Source organism: Saccopteryx bilineata, chromosome 2, assembly GCF_036850765.1.
Source record: "Saccopteryx bilineata isolate mSacBil1 chromosome 2, mSacBil1_pri_phased_curated, whole genome shotgun sequence".
Classification (NCBI taxonomy): Eukaryota; Metazoa; Chordata; class Mammalia; order Chiroptera; family Emballonuridae; genus Saccopteryx; species Saccopteryx bilineata.
Genome location: NC_089491.1, coordinates 262,785,095 through 262,805,516, shown reverse-complemented (window position 1 = coordinate 262,805,516; position 20,422 = coordinate 262,785,095). Strand labels below are relative to the sequence as shown.

Genomic DNA, 20,422 nt, shown 5'->3' with positions numbered 1-20,422 from the left:
AAATCTTGCCCACAGACATCTTTTCTTTGCCCTATTTGCTACAGTAAAAAAAAATAAAATAAAATAAAAAAATAAAAAAAAATTATCACATGGTTGGCAATACCAAAAAGAAAAGAAAAACAAAAACAAAGATTCCACCTAAAATTCTCATTGTCTGGTTTCTCTTGAAAATTAACTAAAACTGGTAGTTCTGAAACCACGAAGTCCACATTCCCACGAAGCTAAGTGGCAGCTGCTTTGTTCACTGTGCCACCTGGCTGGCCCTGCGGGCACCTGAATTTTCTGATTTGGAGAAAGGTGTAGGCTCTGGGGTCAGACAGGCAGAGCCTCAGAGCAAGACTCCACCTTCAGGAGCTGTGGGGCCTCAGCCAGCATCTGCCTTTCTGAGCCTCTTGTCCCATCTGTAAACCTGCTTTGCCTTGGGAGGATTAAATGGAGACCACTGTGTTTTCAGGAGCATTCAGGAGCGTAGTAGGGGCTCAGAGGGTTCAGTCCTTCTGAGGAGCAGGGAGAGTCAGGTGGGAGCTTCCTGCTCCTTGGTGCCCTGCACTTGACCCCGTTCCTGGACATGCAGCCTTGTCAACAATCAGTTTGTATTTGTTTCTCCCGCTAGGTGGGGATTAGGTCCCTGAAAGGCCAGGCCTGTGTCTCTGTTTTAGACCTCACTGAAGGCCTACTATGCGCCACACTAAAGAGCTGGGAGATGAAAAGGCTTGGGGCTCTGGTGACAGTGAGTAGGGTATAAAAGACCCAGCAAGGGGACTCCAAGACTCAACTAGACAGGGGGTATTTAGGGAAGAGGCCAGTAGGAGTTGCCCCCGCAGAGGAGGACAGTGGAGGCACTTCTGGTGAAGGCCCCAGCCTCAGCAAAGACCCAGAGGAGGGAACAACCTGGGGAGGGTGAGCTGGTCCCTGGTGGCTGTGAAACACTGTGAGAAGCCAAGTAGCCTTTAGAGACTCCTGTGGGTGGTTCCGGGCCGCCCACAGAGACAGGCTCACAAAGGGGCTTGGGCAGTGACTGCAGTGGACAGCTGTCCAATGGGCCAGGTGAGGGTCAGGAAGAGACTAAAGGTGGGGCCTTCGGGGAAGCTACCTCTCCTTGTTCCTGGCTCCTTGGGACCTCAAGCCTCAGTCTGCTGACCTGTAAAATGGGGCTGCAGCAGGGACCCAATGAGACAACCCTTGCCACATGCTAATGCTAAGAGTTTCCCCTACATCCCTGTCACCCACCCACTGACTCGGCTTGTTCCCTCACCTGTCCCAGAACATAGTAGGTATGCTGGAAACGCAGGCCATGTTTGTGCAGCCGGAGTGTGCACAGTAGACACCAAGCTCAGTGCTTTACCTGCACCCTGGCACCCCCAACACTGGATTCTATTTCACTCCCAGTTTTAAGCCAAGGAGACTGAGGTTCAGAGAACATGTCATGGGTAGGGTAGCCCTCACCAGGGTCCTATGCTTGGACCCCACTAAAGCTGCAGCTTCTAGTCCAGAGCCTGACCAGGAGAGGAATGGAATGGACACCTGGTGCCCACCCAGGGAGCAGGGACAGCCAGCAGCCTTCTTAAGGCCATCCAGACAACAGGGGGGCACCTCACGTTGCAGCCTTGGCTCCCAGGACCCCCCAAGCAGCAGGGCACAGATCTTGGTCCTGTGACCAGCTGTGACTGTATGGTGAGACACCTGTCTCTGAGCCTCAGCGTATCACATGGCACTACTGCCCTTTACCTGCAGGGTTGGTGCAGTGCTGGCCCCGTGGGGGCACATAGTAGGCCTGCAGCAAGCCCAGTGAGTGGCTACCCATAGCACCATAGCAGCCAGAGGCCCCAGGAAATGAGAGGAAGTTAAATAGTGGTGGAAAAAGGCAGCAGGGGAGAAGATGACAGGCTCCTGGCCAGTCCCCTGGGGGTGGCAGCAGACCTCTGTGGAGGGCTCAGACCTCCCCGGTCACACAGGGTGGCAGCTGGCAGCACCCCCTCCCCCACTGAGCACCACACAAAGGGGCCTCTATTCCTAGCTCTGAGCATTTATCCCTGGCCAGCTTGGCCGCACCGCCCTCTCCCCACCCCGATGGCTGCCCCGCCTGGCCCCAGCCTACACAAAGGCTGGTGTGTCCCTGCAGAGCCAGCCTGGCCTCAGAAGACCCGTCCGCACAGAGCCAGGGAGCTCAAAGGGTCTTGGGGAGGGTTCGTAGTGTGTGGCAAGGCCACATCCAGGCCACGACGGGGAGGGGGCTGGGAAGGCATGAGAAAGACTTCGCAGTGGATGCACCTCGACATGACTCCGACTCCAGCTTCCCCCCCTCCTAGCTGTGTAACCTTAGGTCACTTTGGACCTTGGTTTTCTCATCCATACAATGGAGACAGTTGAGAATAACATGCCCAACTACTTGGGTGTGGAGGGTCCAGTTAGGTGACATGGGGCCTGGCGTACCGTCAGCACCCAGCACCCCAGAGCCAGAGTAGAGGCACCCGGGGGAGGGGTGGCGGGGAGGGGTGACGGGCAGGAGTGTCCGAGGCTTTGGCCAGGCATGCTCTCAGTGTCTCCCTGCTGAGTCCCACCCTGGCAACCTAGGGGGCCCGGCTCCCTGGGGAGGGAAGGAAAATGGCACCCCTGGGAGACCCCTCCACCCTCCATCCAGCAAGGTCCATGTGTGTTGGTGCTGACCCACAGGCCAGGGCCTGAGCCCCCTACTGCCTGGGCCTGTGTGCTGGCAGTGGGATGACGGCAGCTACCACTGATGAAACGCCTACTGTGTGCTGTGACTTTTAGCTCTCTCATCTCCTTTTCACCCTATGGCTACCCTGCCTGGGAGGGAGGGCACACCAGGGTGGTACAACCACTATAGGCTCCGGAGGCCAGTAACCAGGTCCATATCCACACTCTACATTTCCGGCAGTGGGACTCCAGGCCCCACCCTCCCTGTCGATCCTCGAAGAGGATTGTGCAACAGCCAGAGGAGAGGCCTGCTTGATGTCCTCAGCCCAGAGCCTGGCCCCAGCCAGCTGGAAATACTGACCACTGGGCTATTACTTGCAACTCACAGATGGGGAAACTGAGGCCCAGCTGGCAAGTGGCTCATATCTGGTGTGCAGGAGGCAGGCAGTAAACCCAATGAGTCATTCTAGGAGATGGACTAGGGATCTGAAGCCAGGTCTAATAGACTCTGGTCCCCTTTTCTCCTCGAGGATTTTGCAAACATTTTAGCAGTTCTTTCTTGTTTCACAGTCATCCTCACTTCCGTGGCCAAGTGAGGAAAGAGACCCAGGTCTGGAGCTTGACCCATCTCCCTAGCCGATCCCCAGGAGAACTGTACCCTGCCACACAAAGTCCCCTTTCTCCCTTCCACCCACTCAGGGCAGCCAAGTGAACAGCGGAACACCAAGTAATTAAGTCGGCGCGCACCATCCGGGCGCCTGGGAACACTGGAGTTTCCCTTTTATGTTTATAGCAATTGTATGAAAATGTGCAACATGAAGCGGCACCAGCTGACAAACGAGACGAAACAGACAGGATTCCAGGCCGGCTTTTTTCCGGGCCTGATTGGCATTAATTGTGAGCGTTTACAAAGCACAGCTCGGCGCCTGACATTTGCTTCAAGCGAACGTTTCCTTCTAATAGTTTTAATGATTACAACGGGCGGGGAATGGGCTGCCTGGTGCCTGGGTTGGGCTCCTGCCAGGGGCCTGGCCAACCTGTGCTTGCCGGGGTCCCAGGGGTCCCACTTTCCCCTGCTACCTGTTGCAGGAGGGCTGCACCAAGTACCGGGCCTTGGGGCCTGGGGCACAGGGACTCCAGCATGGGACCTGGCTGCTGACACACTCTGAGCTGCAGGGTTTATAAAGCTGAGGGGGAAACCCACAGGCACAGAGATCCTAGGCACAGTCTTGGGAAGAGGGAAGAGCAGCTCTGAGGCCAGAGGGTCTGTTTCCTCATCCTATAATGGGGTAGGCAGGAAGGACCCCACAAATGCTGACTGCTATTTCTTTGCTGTGTGACCTTGGCCAAATCCCTTCCCCACTCTGGGCCTAACCTTCCTCACCTATAATGTAAAGGGAGGGACTTGGTCAGCTGGAGTCACAGGGATCCGAGTCCCAGTCACAGCTCCGGCCTCCTTCCTGCTGTACAACTGTGGAAGAGTCCCTAGACCTCTCTGGGCCTCAGTTTTCCTCAGCAGGAGAACAGAGTTCATAATCCCCACAGGTTGCCCAGTGATTTCAAGACTTCAGTAGAAAGGGTGTACAAACTCTGAATTTCTGGCAAGCCAAGAGCCCCTGTCTCATTCCCTCTCTGAAGTTCTTTAAATACTTCATTCATTCATTCATTCATTCATTCATTCATTCATTCATGCATTCAGTAAACATCATGTGTCCCATTAGAATGCTGGAAAAACATCAGTGAACTAAGCAAAGATACCCCCTCTTTGAGGAAGAGAAATGACAGACCTTCATACACAGTATCCCATCAACTTATCCCCATTTCACAGAGGAAGAAATTGAGGCATGGAGAGGGAGAAATGATAGTCGGGAAGTCTTTGGCATGAGGCGGCATGGCAATCGAACCCTGGCAGGCTGCCTCAGAGGCGAGTCCTTTCAGAACGCTGACGGCCAGCCCACTCGGGCCCCAGGGAGAATCCCTTTCTGAGGGCCTGAGGAGGACTAACCCTTGGGTGGGGCTCATCTTTGGGCCCAGGCACCACAGCAGGAGGGACCACTGGAAATTTGAAGTCTGTGAGCCTGGGCAGCCCCACGGAATTGACTGAGCCTCCTTATACCTCTTTAAGGCAGGTAGGGAAATCAAGGCATCACTGACTATCTCAAACCCCTCCTGAGGTCCATTTCCTGGGTTAGAAATGGGAGAGGAAGTGCCTGTGTGCCCATTACACTATCACAGTTCCATCGGCATTACATAATGCTCTTACCATGCCAAGTCCTGTCCTAGGGGCTACACAAACAGCATCTGCAAAGGGCTGGGAAAGGACAACAGGTCCTCGGACAGCAACAGCATGTGCAAAGGCCCGGAACCGACAGAGAGCCAGTGGGGACAGGAACTGCTGGCAGTTTGCTGTGGCCATCGCCTCCTCTCAGCAGTCAGGTTCCATGGGGCCCTCTCATCCCTGCCCCACCTGGCCTTAGGACTTGGCCAGGCCCACCCTGCAGGAAGCTTCCGGCTCTGTGCTTGGCTACAGCCAGAGAAACCTTGGCAACTGTTTTTTTTTTAAGAGTCAGTTTGGGGGATGGAGCAGGGAAAAAAAATTTTTTTAATGGGGATTTTTTTTTTCCCTCTTGCATATGGTGGCACAGATGGGCCCATGATCCATAAAAACTGTTTGCAATTAAACTCCCACTTTGCATGGCTGGATTTGTCAGTTGTCTGAACCATGAGTGTGGAGCTCCACACTGACAGGGAGATGGAACTTGGGGCAGGGTGGGGCCAGATGCTACAGGATGGGCAGAGACCCAGGAACCTGCTCTGGGCTTGGGGCCCGGCTGATGGGGTGTCACAACAGCATGCCAGCTACCTCTCTGGGCATCCCCTAGCCCTCGCCAGGAGTCGGAATGTGGCCAGGCAACTGGGGTGGGGCTTGGCAGGGTTGCCCTGCCCCAGCAGAGACTTGGCCAGTGCCAGTGTCCTGGCTGAGGGGGTAATGAGGGAGGACAGAGTGGAGCTAATCACCACTCAACCCCTGCCAGAGACTGGGTCTGGGACTCAGGACAGGCAGGAGGTGGTCAGGCAATGTGAGTCACAATGGGGGTCCAGCAGGCAGAGTGCAATGACAGGTTCAGGGCTGAGGAACCAGAACCTCCGGCCCAGTAGGCAGAAAGGATCTAGGGTGGTGCCAAGTAGAGCTGCCAAGGTCCAGTACTGGCTCCTTCCTCATCCTCAGGGGAAGTGGCCCTTAGGCCTCCTTGAAGCAGGTAGGAAAATCAATGCAGTTACTGAGAACATTGCAAAAGCCTGGGCTTCCCCTTGGCCAAACCAATGGGCCCTCTGCATTTGGGGGCCTTTTCAGAGGGCTTCCAAAATAGGGCCAAGGGGCCTGCACCCTTTCACTAGTCCTGGGCTCACAACACCCACCTGCTGTCCCAGGATGCTTGCTTGTTTGGGTTTACAAATGCATCATTTGCCTTTGGGAAATCCTGAGATCACTAATAATTGTTCCCTGATGAAAAGAAATAAGGCCCTGATATTCCCTTCCCCCCGCCCCCTCCAAGCTGGGAAAGAAAAGTCATAAAAATAGCTTGTTATCTCACCTATTGAGGCTCCGACTGGATGTTACTGCTAATTGGGTATAACATCCTTGTCTTGTTCTCTCAGAAGCTAAATCAAGAAAGAGCCACTGCTGCGAACTAATTATATCTCCGGCCTGCAGCCTGCAGCTTGTCTCTCCCTTTATTGAGTTAAAAAATGGTCATGAACCTTCATCTTTTATTCCCCCAAGTGCTGGGTCCAGGCTGCCCGCCAGGCGTGGCAGCGAGGTGAGGACATCCCTTAGAAAGTCTAGGAGGGGTCTTAGGGACAGGCAGCAGGGATAGGAGGACTGGGAGGGAAGCCCCTGCCCCAGGGACCTGCCTGGCTCCCTCCCCCAGCCCCAGCTCCCAACCTGATGTTCAACTTTCCCTGGAAAGAGAGATTCTGGCCTCTCCTCCATGCAGTTGGACCCACGGGGAGATCAAGAGCATTTCAGTCCAGCAAGCATTCATTTATTCATTCAACAAACATTTCTTGGATGCCTACCTACTGTGCACCAGGCACTGTTCCTGGCTAAAGCTTCCAGTAGACCAGAGGAAGCCCCAAGCATCACCCTGGGTTCATGGAGATGTTAAATAAATACACTTAGACAGGACTGGGTTGTTCATCTACCCAAAGAGCTGCCACAGTTCCCCACTAAGGAAGGGCAAAGTCCAAATGCCAAGATCAGCCTTGGCTCCCCAGGGTTCCCTTTTTCTCCACATTCCAGCCGCATTCATCCACACACTAGACCCTCAACCTAGTCACTCTTGCCTGCCTGCCTGCCTCTGAGCTGCTGCTCATGCTGTTTTTTCCACCTAAGGTGCCCCGTTCATTTTCCTAGAAGGCCCAGCTCTGCCTGTCAGAAGTCAACCAGCCTTTAATGAAATGACCCCCAGAAAGGTTGCCCTGTCTGTCTGTCTGCCTTGCTCAGCCATGCTCCAGGCTCTGGACATCAAGACCTGAGTGTGACTGCCAGCTCAGCCACTTAGCAAGTGCATAACCTTATTTTTAACCACTCTGAGCCTCGGTTTCCTCATCTCTGAAATGGGCTAAGAATTCTTCCGAGAGGGGCTAAGAGGTATGCTGCAGATATTCTGTAGAATGATGAATAAGAGGATGCCCATGAAGAACCCAGCTCTCAGGAAGAGTTCAATAAATGCGGTAATTATCATTCAGATGGAAAGTATTCAGAATCTGCCCAGGGCACTCACACTGAGCATGAGCTAGGCTGCACGGATGGGGACACAGGTCTTTCTGGGTAATGCAACAAGATAACAGACTCTCACACCTCAACAGCTCTTGTGGCTGAAGAACAACCCATATCCTCAGAGAAGATCCCCCAATATCCCTCGCTCTGGTACCCTGGTCCTCTAAACCACATGGAAAAGGGCCAGAGGGACTCCTGGGCTCTTCAAGGCCAGGCAGGCAAATGGGCTTCAGCTCATATATTGGTGCTGCCTGCCCAGAATCCCGGAAAGAACCCTGCTGATTGACTCGTGCTGCCTGCCCAAAGCCCTGGAAATAATCCAAGGTCAGGGGAAGAACTCAGCAGGGGAAGAGGGCAGCAATTGATTGGCAATGTCTGCCAAGGGCACAGCAGTGTAAAGCAAGCCAGGCCTGCCATGGATTTGCCATCCTTGACATTTTACAGAGGACGTAGCTGAGGCCCGGCTGGGGTGGAGGTGGGAGGGGTGACCTGCTCAAGGTCATGTAGCTTATAAAGGTAACAGCTGGCTCAGAAATGGATCCTCTCAGCCACTGCCCAAGGAGTCTCGTGAGACAGCCCCACAGAGCCCAGTGCCTTCACAGGCAGGGGACCATCAAAAGCTTGCATGGATAAGGAATGGGATTGTGTTGCCTTGCCATATGGCCCTGGACTGCCACATCATTTCAATGAGCCTCAGTTTCTTCATTTACACGACAGGGATGAAAATACTCTTCCCAGAACCATATGAGGATTACATGAGAGAACAAAATGCCAAAGGCAGAAGCTCAGTGTGGCACATAGCAGATGCCACCAGTGTCCTGGGGTTCCCATAACAGGCAAAGGTGTTTAGATAGAAACCTCCAAAGCCAGCATTGAAAATGCCTCTACCTCCAGGGAGCCCTCAGTGGCTACCTCAGTTGGAAGTAATAATTTCCAACTCTGACTTCCTAGCATACACTGAGAGACTGGGGGCTCCAAAGGGCCATATCTGGCTTGTTCACTGCCGTCCCCGGGCTCCTGGCACAGTGCCTGCAGACTGTGAATTCCTGTATTGTGGCTACTAACCCACTGTACTGTGATGATGTGTTGGAGGCCATACTAGCTTTCAAGTCAATTGGGCTTGTTCATCTCTGCGTCCCCAGCACCTGGCAGGGAGCCTGGCATGGAGCACTGAATCTCTCTGAATGATCGGATGAATAAAGAGCAAAAATAGCAGTTCCTGTTTACTGCCCACTTGCTCTCGGTTACTGCCAAGCCTCACAGCTGCCCTCCGAAGTGGATCCCTGGCTCATCTGACAGATGATGAGACTGAGGTTACTCAGATGCAAGGGGCAGGGCCAAGCCCCAAATTCAGGCCTGGGGACTGATTTTGGCTGGGAGGTCCTGCCACCTCTGCCTCCCCAAGTGCCAAGCTCAGACCTGAACTCTGACTCTGCCTTGGCAGTGGATCTGTGGAGCAGACAGCTGGTGGCAGGACACCCCCCACCTCCTACTCCTCCAAGGGAGGCCCCTTCCCCACAGACTCTGGGTCATTAAGTTTTTCATCATTAAGTCCCCATCCCCAAGCGCCTGTTCACAGCCAGCCTCAGCTTTACCCCCTGACCTCTCGGGCCTTTGTCCCCTTTGCCCTCCGCACAATGGCTGGGGCTCCCAGGGCCCCAAACAGCTGCTAGGGCTGGGATGCTGGTCTGCTGTGAGGCCAGGATGGCTGGCTGGGGCCTGGGCCCTGCTCACCCAGCTCCGAAGGGCTTAGTCAAGCTCATTCCACCCACCTGTGGGAAACTGTTATGATTCCCTTGCACAGATGAGGACAGTGAGACTCAGTGAGGTAACCTGACCTGTCTGAAGACACAGAGCCAGTGGGAGGAGGAGCCGGGGTTCCACCCCAATCACACTCGAGCCCTGCACTCTCCTGTCTAGCTCTCTTCCAGCACCACCTGTAAGCTTCCCCTGCTCTTCCTGGTCGTGCCCCTTGGTTCTCAAACTCCCTCTGCCCATGACAGCCCCATTTGCTCTATGCTGGAGCAGATCTACCCAGTCTTCAGGGTCCAGAGCAAAAGCCCCCTCTGTCAGGAAGCCCTCCATTACCAGCTGGAGTTTTTCCCTCCTTGATGCCTCTCCTCCAGCCCTGCTCCGGGTCTATCCAGAATCTGAGCTGGTTGCAGACTCATCTTACTCCTCATGGAAGCTCTGGGCCATCTGTTTCCTTAGAGCTTTGCCACCCAGAGAGTGGCCAGCACGGTGCCCTGACCCAGGCTGATGCCGGGGGGGGGGGGGGTTACCATATGAAACTATGAGGGGTGGAGAAGGGGGGAGAAGGAATCCAACTTCTGGCCACCAACAGAACTCACACTTCTGCCACTCTCTGTTGGACCTTGGGCAGTGACATAATTTCTCTGTGCCCTGTCTCCTCCCCGGTGAAATGAAGTAGCATCTGCATTTCTTAGGGCTATGATATAGCCCAAGGAGGTACCAGACACATGACCTCTACCCAGGAATGATTATCATTTTTATTTCTGTCTACACCCACTCCAGCAGGAATTTGGGGGTGGGAAAGACTCAGCTTGCAGCCACTTATTGGGTGTGTGATTCCAGGCAGGTGGCTCATTCCTCAATGCCTTTATTTCCCCATCTCTGAAATGGTACTAACTCCGCCCACAGGGATGCAACACCCCCATCTCCGCAGTGTCTTTTGTTTGAGGCACGCAGTAGGCACTCACATAATTCTCAACTAACCAATCAATGGTCCAGGTGGAAGAAATTAAACCACCTTCCAGCCTCCTCCCTCTCTCACCCGCTTAGCCTCCAGAATCCCCCCCCTCCACACCCTCTGCAGACTAAAATAGTCATTAGGCAGATTTCAAAAGATGTCAGTAGCTTATAATTATGGTCGACATCCTTCTGAGATAAAAGTGATTACCTTAGATGCAAATCACTTAGCAACCAATCAGGGCGGTGGGCGGCGCCCGCGGAGGTGACCGGCCGGCGCATCGCCCTCCTCCTGCAGCCTGCCCAGCACAGGCAGAGAAAGCGCACAATAGCTCTTGACACCCAAATGGGTTAACACAATAAAGGCGGCTCCGGCCGCTGCTGGGGGAGAGCAGCAATTCCCGGCCCGCGGGAGGTAATAAAGCGGCCCTTTTGTGCGCGCCTCCTCGTTCTCACCCCCGCCCCAAGCCCAGAGGAATCGCCGCCTGATTGAATTACGGTTCATGAATATGAGCTGCTCAGCTTGCTTCCTCCGATTTGTGAGGGATTGGAAGGTGGAGGGGGCAAAAGGGAGGTTGGGGAGGGCCCCCGCCAGGCCCCAGCACCCACCCCAGAAGCTCAGATGGGAGCCACATAGGTGTGGTGCTGGGGGTCGGTGGGTGACAGACCAGCAGAGGCAACTGGAAGAGTGGGAGTCCTGACCATCCCTGGGGTCTTTGATCATTGATTCCAACAGGGACTGGGAAAGCTTTTCAAGGCCCCATTCTGAGGATAAGGCTAATGCTGGCCAGGAGAATGTCCATTTAAGGAGTGCCTGCTGTATGCCACCACCTGTGCTAAACCCTCACTGAATCCTTACCACACCCTGGGAAGTGGGTACTGTTATCAGCTCCTTCTCACAGGTGAGGAAACTGAGGCTCAGATAGGCAAAGCTACTCACCCAAGGTCACACAGCCAACAAGGGGTGGACCCACTCCGCAGCCTGGCTCTTTCAAGTTGGGGATTTAAGTAATTCAGCCCAGGTCCAGAGCAACTGTGAGGCTCAAAAGGGAGAGGGGATGGGTGAGCTTACATGGAATTAGGTAAGTGATAAGGATTATTGGAGGTGGAGGGTGGACAGCTCACCTTGAGAAAGAGGACTGCCCTGAGAGCTGAGCAGGCCTTCCCCACCCTGACTGGAAGGGATGTCTGGGGTCATCCCTTCAGAGTCACCCTCTCTGACAAGGGAGCCCTAGCTGGATCCTTTCCTTTGCTTAAACCTCCCCACCCACCTACACCTCCAGGGCATAGCCACCTCTTCCCCTCATTCAGCATACCCCAGCAATCAGAGGCCCACTACATGGCCACTCCCACTGTCCAGAACACTCTTTCTGCCCTGCTGCAGATCCCTATTTGTCCTTTCTGAGAGTCACATGGCACCCCTCCTATAGGGCCCTTCCCCACCCTCAGGCTGGGTCAGCAAGTCACAGATGCCTGTGCCCTATCTGCATCCTTGCCTTCCCACCAGCTGGGTGCCTCCAAGGGGGTCCCTGGGATGGCTGGGGGCAGCCTGACAGACACCCCTCCCTCGGTAAGCTCATAGGGGCAGATGACAAGGGGCCCAGGGCCAACTTTCTCATCCCTTCCTGGCAGGCAGGTTACATGCCATGCCTTCCCTCCTCCAGCACTGAGGAAAGAGGTGCCAGGGCTGAGGGGAGCAGGCTGCCCACAAGACCAGGACAGAAGTGGCTCTTCTGCTCAATCTGTCCTGTAGGTAATGGGGAAGCCGGGTCCCAACCTGGGCTTCAGTGTGGCAAGACATCTCAATGAGGCCAAACTTCTATAGGCAATAGCCCCTGACTCTTGCAGGCACCTTATCCAACAAGTGGGGGTGCCTCCACCTCTGCCCATGCAAGAGGCCGGTAAGACAGGGAACTCGGACACCAGCGCAACTGAGAGCCAAACACCTGCAGTTGCCTGGCTGAGCACCTGTAGCTCATCACTTCCTCTGAGCCTCGGTCTTCTCATCTGTATAATGGCCACAGCATGAGGGTCACTGCAAGGAGTAACTGAGATTCTATAAAGTGCCTGGCACGTAGGAAGATGCTGGGTAAGCTGGCACCCCCTCCTGCACGTTGCCTGATGCTATTGCCAAGCCCAGGGAAGGGAACAGAAGGAATTGCCCAATTCTGACAGCCTTTCCCTCCGCCTTGGCTCTGGAAGTGTAAATACTCCATGGAGGACCTCCAACTGCCTGTGTTTGTGGATCTCTGGCACACTCCGAGTTTGTTTCTAAACTGGGAAGCTTTGAGAGGCAGCGCAAACAGCTCTCTGCCCACCTCTCCCACTTCTACCCCATCTGCTATTGCTCCTCTGTCCTTGGAAGCCTGTGTGTTTAACAGCACCATTTCAGCTGGAAATACCATCTTCAAGTAAAGCCCCCAAAAGCAGTTCCACTGATATTTATTGACCTGTTCATCTAGCTAGAGAGCCGGGTAGGAGAACAGAAAAAAATGCTCGCTGCATCGAGACAGCGCCTGGCTTCTCAAAATGACCTCAGACACACTCCCCCTGCTCTCACCCAACCCCACACCACTGAAGCAATGACACAGTTCTCTAACCTTTTCCTAGAAATGTGATCACAGCAGTTTCACCCACATCCGACACTGGCAGCAATTGCTGGAAGGAACTTAGAAGAGGAATCAAAGAGTCAGCAGCACAATGCTGCTGGGAGGGTTCTCTGGGCATTCACAAGGAACAGGGCCAGTACTGGGGTGTGGTAGGGAGGAGAGGGTTGTTGCCTGACCCCCATCAAAGCTGGCACTGTGGCAGAGACATGCTTCACTCAGACCTTGGCACTGATGGGCCTGACTTGCCCTTCATTCACTTAATGAGCACCGCATGGAGCTTGTCAAAATCATCCTAAACACCAAAGGAGTGGGGCAGTCAGGAGTTTAGGCTTGGCCAAAGCCCCTCATCTTGGCAGTCAACAGCAGGGAACCTCCCTGGATGTAAGGGGCAGCAGACAACAGTTGCTCTGCACCTTCCTTGGCTGGTGGTGAGGCACCCATGTTTTCCTGAGTAGAAGTAGCCCTTTTTAAGGCAGGGGCTCACAGCTCTCTGGAGACTGGGGAACTTCAGGTTGCCAGCTTGGTGTGTGTTGGCGTTCAGGGAGGTGGTCTCTATAGCATCCCTTTTGAAAGCAGAAAGTTGCTCTGTTTGGGATTCCTAAGACCCCAGGCACTGCCAGGCTATATAACCAAAAATGAACACCTGTCCTTGGAGGAAGGAGCATCATAAGGACAGCTGGTGCTGCCTCCCTCCCCCACCTCATCAGGGCACTGGGGATTTAGGTCAGAGGACTGCAGTTGGGGTGGGGAGTTTGCCTTCCCCCCTCCACTACCCAATGACATCCTCTGGCTTCTGGTCACCACCACTCCCACCCCCTCCGACCTTGGGTCAGGACAAGTCCTGTCTCCACTGACACTGCAACCCCAGTGGCGTCAGATGCCTGGTAGTGACATCACACCACACTGCATTAGGCACGCACTGCACCTGTGAGTTTTTTGTAGGAATACCAGCTGTGACGGGATCCTGTCTAACCTTAGAGAGCTCAATCCTCAAAAGCAGCCACCTGCATAACCAGGACTCCACATACCCCTCTGAGCTGATGTCCACTGAAGATCTCAGAGGCTACTTGGGAGAACCCCAAGCAGTCCCATCCTGGGTGTCCCCCTCCTCAAACACTCCAAGACAGGGAGTTCCTGGGGAATGTTCGGAAGACAGAGCCACTACCCCTGCTACTTTTGGCTTTAAGGATGGGATGCAGTTACCTCTGGTATATACCTGGCCTAGATAGAGCTCAGCAGAGTCCCCACAACGGGTCCCCAACTTCAACTTTGACCGGCTGGCGAGTCCAGACAAGTGGTGTGTGGGAAGGAAAGGGGAGGTCAAGAGGCACCACTGCTTCAAGATCCCCAACAGTCCAGGGTTCTTTTATTTCCAATCTGGGCTACCCCAACGCCAGGGGGTGCCCCCAGCTCTAACTCGCAACCCCGCCTCGCGGAACTTACCGGATCAACCAGGTCTCAGCGGCGACGACTCTCGGCTCGCAGGGCTGCAGCCATGCAGAGGTGACAGAGGCTGCCCGAGAGAGCCCCCCTTGGGGGCCGATACCTCTCTCTAGATGGAAAGGGATGCTGTCGGTGGGGCCGATACAGGCGCCGGCCCGCGCCGTCTGAAGTCGGGGGTGGAGGGTCTCTCCGCTTAGCGGAGGTCGCGCCCGCCCGTGACCAGGGCCGCGCGGGCGCTCAAGCGGCGCATCCTTGCCGGAGCTTCTGCTCCCCGCGTCCGGCGGGCGGCGCTGCGCCTCCCCTCCGGGTCCTGCTCAGGGCTGCAGCTCAGCCCGCGCCGCTCCCCGGGGTGCCCTCTTCGCCCGCGCCGGGAGCCCGGCGGCCACGGCCTCTCTTGCCGGCCCCAGCTGTAGCCGGTCTTTGTTGCTTCCTCTCGCTCGATCGCCCGCCGGCGGCTAGCAGCCCCCAGATTCGGCCGAAGGTGGGGGAATCTTCTCCTTTGGGATTGCACGCACCTGCAGCGGTCCGGGCGCCTCGCGGGGCATGCACTGGCCTCCGCAGGTTGCAAAGAGCGGCGGAGAGAATGTACAGGCCCCTCCTCCTCCGGCTGTGGGGGGAGGGGATGCCGGAGACTAGCGGCAGCCGAGGCGACGGAGGCTCGAATGCAGCCCCGGGGACCTCAGCGCCAAGAAATAACCGGTCACGATGGAACAGAGAGGACGTGGGGAAGGCCCGGAGGACGTTGAACCGGGACTGCGAGCTCGCGAGGTGCAGCAGGGGCGGCACGCACCAGGCTCTCACGCGCCCATGGCCCCGGGTGGCGCGCGGCGGCTCCCGGGACCTCAGTGTCGCGCTGCCTGCCGCGCGCCGGCGCCTCGCCTCGCTTCAGGTCCAGGTGCCGCGCGCCTCGCCGCGCAGGTGATGGGCCTGGCTCTTAGCCTCCCCCGGCTGGCGCGCGCAGCCTCTTCGCGGAGCAGCCGGCCCAGCCACCCTGCCCGCTCCTCCGCTCGGACCCGACTGACAGGCGCGAGCGCCCGCAGCTGCCGTCGCGTCTCGCCCCCTACCCGCCCCCTGATGTCCGGCCCAATCAGCGACGGCTGAGAGGCGGTTACCAGGGTGACGCGGCGCCGCGTCCTGCAGGGGGCGTGGCCGAGGGGCCACCACGCGCGCTTTTCGCGGCAAAATTCAAAGGCCGGCAGGGCGGCTCTCCAACCTCCTCCCCAAAGCTGGAGCGAGGCGGGGCCAGCCTCGAAAGGACTGCAACTCCCAGTATGCAGCACGCAGTCACTGGGCGCAGGGACCCCAACTGAGGGTGCATGGCATGCTGGTACTTATAGTCCCTTTGTCGAGAACGGAGGTGGAAAAACAGGTATCATTATTAAGCACATTTTGGTAGTTAATTGTTAAAAATAAGAAAAACAATAAAAGAAGCTAACACGTGTAATGAAGTACTTTCCCCAATGTTCACACATAATCCTGTAAGTTACAGCAAGTATTATTACCCCCATTATACAGATGGGAAAACTGTTATGGATAGGCACTATTATTATACTACCAACTTATAGAGGAAATTGAGGTTAAGACATTCTATCTGGACTATTTTGCCCCAAAACATATTTTTGGAAGTGGTTGATTTTTGGTAGCAACGTTGAAATATCTGGGGCACTAACTATATAACCAGGCACCATACTGAGCTCTTTAGAACTCTGCCTCACGGAATCCTCATCACAATCACGGGAGGCAGGCACTGGTATTCTTTGCCACTTAACAGATGCGGAAACTGGGTTCCAAATTTTGAATCCATCAAACTATACTGAACCTTGCTTTTTAGGAAGAACAGTTCCCTCAGTTGCCATGTGTCCTCACACAGCAAGTTGGGGAGCTAGCTTTCCAGGAAAGACCTTAGGAGCCCTATAGAAATGCAAAGTAGCAGCCAGAACTCCTCCCACTACCCTCAGACTATGTTCATGCGACCCTCTAGAGTCCCACAGAACCTGGGTGGGGTTCTGGTCCTGTCCTTGCTAGCTGTTGGCCTTGAACACTTATCTTTATGACTCTGTGCCTCGGTTTCTTGTCTGCATATCATATCCTACCATACAGGGTTGTTGTGAGGGCAAAGTGAGTTGTGTGGGAAGGACTCAGAACACACTGAGTGCTTCGTAAATGCCAGCTGTTGACAATAAGTGCTCCATAAATGCCAGGTGTGGTTTTCAAGACACGGTGGGCTTTGGAGACATTGTTGAATGTACTCCGTGGGATGAGCTGATTATAGTCAGCTCTGGCCTACTTCCAGGAGCCAACCCATCCCTACACAGAATCTGGGAGAGGCGCCGGTGGGGGAGCTCCAGGGCCGGCTCAAGTAGGCCACCTACTGCCTTATCTAGGACAGGAGCTGGCCCTGTTTCAGGCTGCTGAGCAGCGGCCTCACGCATGGTTCCCAGTACGTCCCCCACCCCTTTAGTTCTCCCCCCTCTGCAGCCACACCCAACTCAGCACCCCCAGGAGTTTGGGTGGGGGGGTGGGGATTTACCTGGAAATGTGATCTTGCTGCCAGCTGCTTCCACTCTGGGGCCGGCCGCCTGAACTGGCAGTGACGTCAGGGAACGTTGCCTGGGCAACGCACTGGGTGGACTGGGCCCTGGACAGGTGGGGAGAATGTGTGGGGCACCCCAGCCAGGTGCATGTCGAGGGACCAACAACCAAAACCTTGGGAAGCAAACAGGCAGGAAGGGGAGGAGCAGGCAGCAGGCCACACCACAGCCTTCCCAAAGTTTGGGATTTTTTTTTCCATTGTAGGTTACCATGACTTGACACCAACTATGGGCCATTCAGTGCTCGGTGCTATTTATATCACATATTTCTATCTCCTTTCACCCTCACAGCAACCCTATGAGGTCTATTTGATTATTATCTACATTTTACAGCCGAAGAAGGCCACGTGACTTGCACAAGGCCACACAATGACAAAACCGGGTCCCAAACACCAGTGCCCCTGACCTTGATTTATTGCACGCAGTGCCAGCCTCTGATTGACTGAGTGTGACCTTGTGGGCAAGTTTCTTTCTCTCTGGACCTCAGTTTCTTCTGCGGTAACATGGAAGATGAGACTCATAATCCAAGCTACCAATCAGACTCTGGAGCTGGCAGCCCCTCCCTGCCTCAGCAGTTTGCAAAGGCCTCCACATTATTCCAGTGTATAGCCAGGGGTTTAGAAGATCTCTAAGACCCCACCATCTCTGAAGTCTGTAAGATCCATGGTGGAATCTCAGACAGCAGCAGGCTCAAAGGTAGCCATGTAGGTGGAGGGGTATCTTCTAGGTGTCTCTCACACCGCTCCAGACAGGTGAGCCCCCCTCCCCCATAGATGCTCAGTCTTGGGCCTTCACTTATGTCTTGCCCTCACACACTTATAGTGTTCAGCAGCCTACACCACCCTCGCTCATGCCCACCTCCCTGAGGTTGGACCCTCATGCCCACCCCCTTCCCCAACTCCCAGCCTTGATCCAGCCTCCCCTTGCTCTTGGTTGTGTCCAATAACTCTGCACTATGTGAATGGAGACAGTGTCAAGATGGATTTGCCACGGTCCACGGAACCACCAGGCAGGCAGGCAGGCCCCTGACACTGGCTGCAGAGAGCAGTCCAAGAGGCCCTGAGGGGGCTCGGGACAGAGGGCGCCTCATTCTTCACTGCCCCTGTATGCTCCCTACACAGCAGCCTTGCTGATGTGCCTGCACTTTCTCCAGTGTGTCTCTTGGACTTCCAGGCCCATGCTGTCCCCCTCCACTTAGAATATCCTCCCTCCAGGCAGTTGATTCTTGACCTTCCTTCAGATTTCAGCTAGGATGCCAACTCCTCTGGGAAGCCTTTCTTGACTGCTTCCCCTTTTAAAGATGTATCCACTCATTTGTCAGTCTTCTCCACCAACCTAGGGGCTCTGCGAGGGCGGGGGCTGCAGTCTGACTGTTTCATCCCTAGCACAGCCCTGGCATACAGTCAGTGCCCAATAAAGGTTTGCTGAATTCATCTCTGAGTCAATGAATGAATGTGCCCATTCATTTAGTTTTTGTGGTTTTTTTTCTAGTAGGTAGGGAGAGCAGGGAGAGGAGGAGGGGGAGAATCAGACTGACTGGTTTGAACCCTGACTCTTCAGTTTACTAGCCATATGCCTCATCGGCTCTATGTCTCACTTTTCCCCATCTGTGAAATGGGGATAAGTGCCACATAGGCACTGCTCAAGGGGCCTGGAGCCTGGAAATTTGCTCCCACATATATATGGTTAGCCATGCCCTCACTCAGTGGCACCTGATCATTCCTCCTTTAATTCTGCTCATTCATTCATTCATTCATTCATCATTTCCTGAGGGCCTGCCCTGTGACTGCCACTGGGGATTCAGCAGTGAACCAGACAATCCCTGGCTTCATGGAACTCAAGTTTCATGGGGGACAGAGAAGGCAACTAGCAGTTATCATCCAGGGTAACAGGGAAGGGAAAAGGAAAGCCCAGAGCGGGCTCCTGACCAAGCCGGTGTGCGGGTGATAGTGAAAAGGCTGATCAGCTGCCCTGTGACACATGAGTAGGAGGTGACTAAGGGGAGAAGGGACAGAAGAGCTGTGAATGCAAAGGCCTAGTGTCCCAAGTGAGGTAGCTGTGACTGTCCCAAGAGTGGACGTGGGTCAGAGGCTGAGCAGGAGTTGGGGAGAGAGGCAGGGAAGCGGACACCGCGCCTTTATCCTGGTGGTGGAAGCAGGCCTGCCCCAGGCTCCCTTCCCAGCACCCAACTGCCTGCCTCACCTGCCCTCGTTGCTGTAATCTAGGCCAGAGCCTGAAGGGAGCCGAGCCCCCATTGGTGCACACCACGTAGATTTTTCAGAGATAATTTAATCAGAGCTATTAATAAGCAGAAAAGAAAGAGCTCTTTATGCTCCTCCTGGAGAAAAGGGAAAAGAAGAAGCACGTGTAACCTTGTTATTCACCCTGCCCCCCCATACCTGGAGCCTCTCTCTAGGGCAGGCCTAGGGGGATGGGACAAGGAGGCCAAGAGAGGGGGCCTGTGGAGGCCTAGGGAGCCTCAGGGACTGGTTCCTACCACACTCCCGGAATATACTCCACCCTCACACCCCTCTAGCCACTCTGGCCTCTTGGTTGCTTGAAGATGCCAAACTGTTTCCTACCTTGAGGTCTTTGCACAAGCTGTTCCCTCTGCCCAGAACACTCTTCCTTCTGCCCTTTGCACTGCTGGCTCAGTATTATACTTTAAGGCTCAGCTCAAATGTCACCTCCTCAGAGAAGCCCTCCCTGACTACCCCATCTGATGTTATTCTCCCCAGAGCATCGTCCTTTTGCTTTTCCCTTTTCAGTACTTATTAATGTTGGCAACTCCCTGAGGACTTGTGGGTTGACTTGTTTATTTTCTGCCTCCCTGTCTAAACTGTCAGCTCCAGGAAGGAAGGGACTCTTTGTCATTGTCTCCACTGCTGTGTCCCCAGCACTTTGCATAATCACTGACATAGAGTAGGTTCTATGTCAATATTTATTGATAGAGTTAGGAGGGGTTTAAGGGGCCTTGGTTTTTGAGACAGGAACCAGCAAGTAGGGGTTCGTTTTACCTGGGAGAACCCTCAGAGAATGCCCCCCTGTTTCACTACTGGAGGTCAGAGGTCCAGAGAAGGGACCTTGCCCAAAGTCATGTGGCAAGTTTGTGCCAGAGCTGGGACTTGAACCCAGAGACCTTTTGGGGGTACACAGTTTCTTATCAGTCTCACCTCAAACATCAGCTCTGGGTTGAGGAGGATTCTGAGGCCTCACCCAGGCTCAGAGGGGAAAGAGGGCTGAGCTGTCATCGATTAATGATGTCTGCCAGGAGTTTGGGTTTGGCTGTTGGGGAACAATTCCTGTGAATGGAGTTAGAAAACACTGGCCTGGGAGTCAGAAGGCTTGGTTCCTTCCTTGTCATGTGACCAGCCTCCCCCCGACCCCCCAGACAAGTCAGCCAATTTCCCTGGGCCTTAGTTTCCTCATCTGAAAATTGGGATTATCTACCCTATGCCTGCCTATCTCAAGAACGATGAGAAAATAATATGACAGTTCCTAAAGCCTAATGGGCTCTACAAATATAATCAATGATTATTATTGTAAAATATAGCAACAACAGCAGTAACACCCATCAGTGGAACAAGCAATAGCCCAGGGGCTCCTCATACACACTCTGTAAACCTTGT

At 54.6% G+C, this 20,422-nt stretch overlaps 1 protein-coding gene across 3 annotated transcripts in view; it reads right to left on the bottom strand.

Moving 5' to 3' along the window:
* Positions 1-16,860, bottom strand: part of FAM222A (family with sequence similarity 222 member A) — a 55,339-nt gene extending 38,479 nt beyond the window's left edge. The window contains exon 1 of one of the 3 annotated variants that reach the window (XM_066260375.1): positions 16,733-16,860. The gene's annotated coding sequence lies outside the window, so the exon portion shown is untranslated. Of the gene's footprint in view, positions 1-11,090; positions 11,128-14,202; positions 15,212-16,732 lie in introns of those variants that run through there. The other 2 variants (XM_066260374.1, XM_066260376.1) reach the window with 2 other exon arrangements.
* Positions 16,861-20,422: the final 3,562 nt, after the last annotated feature.